Raw genomic sequence first — 5,020 nt, forward strand, 5'->3', positions numbered from 1 at the left:
GATTCAAAAAAAAAGAAAAAAGCAGGAAAAAAAGTTTCAGAAACCTAGGTTCCGAAAACCGGTAAAAACTATCCCTAAATTGGCGAGAAACCATTCATGAACCCGTCCAACTCAAGCGAACACGGTCTTTCTGGGCCGTCCCAGCTTAACGCTCATAGCGATAGTGACGCGAATCTTATTGCTCACAATAAGGGATAAACTGAATTCACTAATTAAGAAATACTCCTTTCAAAGATTACTTCCACCTTCCAGGTTGCGGCAAGTGGCGTGTTGCATGTGCGTGACTTGTCGCAACCGAGGAGTTTTCCCTTTTTTCGTAGATCTATTCATTCAAAATGTTTTCTCTCTTAAACAGTGCATCCAATTCTCAAACCATTTTCACCGTTGGATTCCTCGCGTCGAGGTCTTCAAAACTAGATCCTATGTTGCTAGGTTTTGACGAACTTTTTTGACAAAAAAAAACAGACAAAAAACCACACTGAGAGAACTATTTTTTCATTTTACGAAAGCCGTTTCCGGGAGGAACGACCGTCCCTCTCGTGGAAGCAAATCGATGCCTCTCACAGAAGAAAAATCATGCTTCTCACGTAAGGAAAAAACATATTTTTTTTTCATTTCTGGGAGGCACGGCCGTGCCTCTTGCAGAAGCTAATCTGTTCCTCTCGCAAAAAAAAGAGAAAACATGTTTTTTTGTTTTGTTTCCAAGAGGTACAACCATGCCTCTGGTGGAAACAAATCTGTATCTCTCGCTGAAGCAAAACCGTGCTTCTCACGGAAGGAAAAGGAAGAGAAAACGCATTTTTTTCTCATTTTCGAGAGGCACGGCCGTGCATCTTGCGGAAGCAAATCTATGCCTTTTGCGGAAGCAAAACCGTGCCTCTCGCGGAAGAGAAATAAAACATGTTTTTCGCGTGAAAAGCTAAGAAAGGCCGGTGGAAAAACCGAAAGGGCAAAAAAAGGAAAAAACCTATCTAAAAGGCTGAAAATGCGAGCGAAAAAATAAAAACAATTCAAAGGAAGCGCCAGAGCGCGACACGTGGCGACGGCTGAGAGCGCGTCAAGTGGCGTGCTCGCAGCCCACCCCAAGTGGCACTTGGCGAGGCTCCCAAACAAGCGCTCCTCAACTAGTTGCTCTTGGGATAAATAGCTTTTTTTAGTGAATAAATAGCATTCGAGTGCGTGCATATATACCTCGTGGTCTTGTGAGAATGAAGGCCACAAACATGAAAAATCCCTTCTCTCCCCCCTCCGCTCTCTGCTCTTTCTCATGGAGAGCCACGCCCCGCGCCCGCCGCTGGCGAAACCCCACCTCCGGCGGCCGCAGAGAGCAGCGCCAGCATCGAGGAGCCTCGGTGGCTCGCGGCCAACTCCGAGCCATTTAAGTATTTGGTCAGTTTGGCTGAAGAAGTACTATGCAGTTATGGTGTGTTTGTTTATGATGCAGGTGCTATCATATGGTGAAACCTGCTCTATTGTTTTCGTCGAAACCCTCTTGCCCTTCTCGAGGCTCATTACTATGCAGTTATGTTGTGTTTGTTTATGATGCAGGTGCTATGAAGAGACTGTCCAAAGTAACAAGAAGAGGAAAATGGCTCGGATTGTCTAGTGCAGATTGCTACCATTTTCCTACTGCTAGTGATCTAGTGCAAACACCCAGTGCAGGGAAGGATAAATATATACTCCCTCCGTTCACTTTTGTAAGTCATTTCAGACAGCTCAAAATGGGCTGTTTTGTACATTGTCTGAAATGTCTTCAAGGTCTTATAAAAGTGAACAGAGGGAGTACCAGACATCAGCTCCTCCTCATTGGCTGAATCTGGTTGTTGAGAGCCAGGATGGCAGGTGCTACACGAAGTTTGCCAAGATCTCGTCAGAGTAAGAGGCAGCGATGCCGGCGATCCCTTCCTCCTCGTCCTCGTTGGATGTTCCGTACTGTTGGCATCTGCTTGACCCTAGGGTAGGGCGTGAAGTGGCTTCTCAGATAAGTCCCGAACGATGGTGGTTTTGCTCGGGTGTCTGGGCTCGAAGCAGAAGCATCTCAAGAGATATGCCGATCACTACACATCCAGGGAGTTCCTGACATCAGCTATAACGTCCCCACGTCCAAGATCGTCAGCTATAACGTCCAAGATCGTCAGCTATAACGTCAGAGGGAGGGCTGAGAAGAATGTGGGGATGCTGTGTCCGGGAGGAGAGTGAGAAGAAGATAGTTTTTCATACTTTCAGTAACACGGGTTGGCTTTGGTATGTACACTCTATTTGAATTTCTCGCATCAACAATTTATCAATAGTTTTAAATAGCCGGCTATAGCTTCGCAATATCCCGCTATAGCCTTTTCGGCATGGTGCCGCTAAATGGTCGCCTTCATAAATAGCCCGCTATAGCCTGTTTTAGCTCGCTATAGGCCTATAGCTCCGCTATAGCTTATTTGGAGGCCCGCCACTATTTTCCATAGCCCACTAGCTATTTAAAACATTGCAATTTACTGAAACCCTTTTAGTTTTTTCAAGCTTATTTATGGCTTTTTGTTGCTGTTGTAGCTATTTCGTCATACTGGAGAACTTGCAGCAGCAGGATCCTTCGGCGGTGGAGAAAATTAAGGGTTCCGTAGTTGATTCAACGCCTGTTGCTGGCCCGGATTCTCAGGTAAAAACTGTAGCCAACCTCACGTGAATGGTATTAGGTGTTTATTGAAATCTTATAGAAACATTCTCTTTGTAAATTCTGCACATCCAAATTTCATTGTTTATGCCGAACGAATGTGTCGTCAATTGTGTTTTCTCTTTCTTTGTTCGCATATACTGTCATTTACTCTATGTTCCTCAATCATTTTTTTGAACACCACACAGAACAACGGTGTGTTTGAACATAGACATAGTGTTATTTCATTGTTGTGTTCTTTTTTCTGAACTTAGGTGTGGGCTCTAGGTTTCTCGGCTGCTATCATAACGAAAGTGTGGCAACGTAAGGAGCTGTATCAAATACAAGGTCTGACATCGTAGTTGTGGATTCTCAAAGAGATATCAGACCAGCAGCTACCGAGGTTGTTCTACTATCTGCATTGAAGAAGTTTTTTGATGTTGTTCTGAACTATCTGGCTATAAATAGGTATGCAGGTCATCCACATATATATGCAGGAGTTCTGTGCATTTTCAGCCTTGTAAACAATGTCCAAATTCTCTAAGCCTTTTCAATGGATTTGTGTTTAAATGTGAGGCATGGCATCTGACTCATAGAAGAGTCCATTGTTTGTTTGATGATTCATCAGTATTACTGTCATCATCGATTATATATTATGTCAAATGCCATGGCTCATGATGTAACTGAGCTTTGATAACAAAATAGTACCTATTACAGAAATAGTGTAAGAATGTCATAAAATCTGTTGCAAATGCAGTAAACCATGCAACTGACTGTCGCAGTACTTCTGCCCCCCATCATCCATTATAACACGCCATGTCTCGTGATGTAGCTGACATCTGATCACAAATAATAAGAACTACCCAGTTACCGAAATAGTGTAACACTATCATAGAACCTGTCAATGCAGTAGATCACTGCATAGTGCTATTAATCAACATTTTGTTTTCATTTTCTTGCAGGAGGTTGTCTGGTGTTATGCAGCTTTTGTCCTCAAACCAACCAAACTGCCCTCAGTTGTACCTCAAACCAACCAAACTGCCCTCAGCTGTACATATACAGGTCCACCGATCGGGTTATCCCAGCAAAGTCAGTGGACTCATTCGTGGAGAGGCAACGGAAAGCAGGGTGTGAGGTGAGGTCGTGCGACTTTGTGTCGTCCCCTCACGTCGACCACTTCCGCTGCAATCCGGGGCTCTATACCTCTCAGCTGACCAACTTGCTGGAGGACTGTGTGCTGGCCCGCCGTGAGGACTCCTCGTCGTCGTCACTGTCTGCATAGGGTGTTTCTGCAGGAATACCAACATATTTTTTTTGCTGGTGATCCATTGAAATGTACCAGGATTATACATCGGCTAATTATACATCTGACCCAATTTACTCGTTCCTTGCTGGTTCGCTTGTGGGTTTATGTTAGGAGGCACAACTGTAAAAAACGCGAGGGAGAAAAGCAAAACAAAATTGTGGTTACCGACTGTTGTTGACTTGCTGTTGGTACCAGTGCACAAACCATTGATTTGTGTGGATGGGGGATGTGTTGGTTTCTTTCTTTGTGCATGCTCTTATGACTGGTTACCGTCTCTCTGTGTGTGGTTCTGGCTGTGATCATGCAAAGTTCTTGTGCCTATTGAAAAGAGCTTCTATTTTTCCTTTTTCATTGAGTTATATGTTCGCAGGACATAGAGTTGCTTCTTGTGTTCTCAATATTATGATTTTTTTACATGAAATATTCAGAATTTTTCCTAGTGAAAGGAAATTGTATCACAAAGCATCTTTCATTTTTCAAGTGTTTTTCTTTTACAATCATTTTTCAAGTGTTAATCGAAGATGCTAGTTGGAAGGATCTTTTTCCACAGGCTGTTGTACCTGAGTGAAGGTTTTGAAATGGCTGCATTCATGTCCAGATTCAAGCAAGCAGAAAATCGAAAACCTGCAGCACTTGATGCACAGATTAACAGAAGGATCTATACAGGTATGAATCAAGTCAGGTGATTACTTGTTCATCGATCATGAAACGAGAAACATAAGTACATGACAGACCTGCACAGTACCATGAATCCACTGGCCAAGCCACGGTACAAAAAACACACACAAAAAAAGGAAAACATACATTATGTATGGTACATGCTGAAAAAGGGTTCCCCGCTTTGTATTACAAAGCAACCAACCGATACAACCAACGATGGGTGATGGGGCGAAAGCAGCACAGTCACGCCCAAAAGAAACGGAAGAGAAAATGCAAAAGAAAAGAATGACAACAGAGTCAGATTAATGGAAACGACGATGATCCGCAACCGCTGCACCCTCCACAGATATCCACCACACTCCTAGCGCTTCGGACCCATGCATACCAAGCAACACCTTCAAGAAGGAACGCGA

The 5,020-nt window shown here is 43.6% G+C and overlaps 1 pseudogene; it reads left to right on the plus strand.

The window, feature by feature from the left end:
* The first annotated feature begins 1,858 nt into the window (after window positions 1-1,858).
* LOC123161300 (transmembrane protein 53-like) overlaps window positions 1,859-5,020 on the plus strand; it is a 14,702-nt pseudogene continuing 11,540 nt past the window's right edge.

The sequence above is a fragment of the Triticum aestivum genome, chromosome 7B (genome assembly GCF_018294505.1).
Source record: "Triticum aestivum cultivar Chinese Spring chromosome 7B, IWGSC CS RefSeq v2.1, whole genome shotgun sequence".
In the NCBI taxonomy this organism is placed as follows: Eukaryota; Viridiplantae; Streptophyta; class Magnoliopsida; order Poales; family Poaceae; genus Triticum; species Triticum aestivum.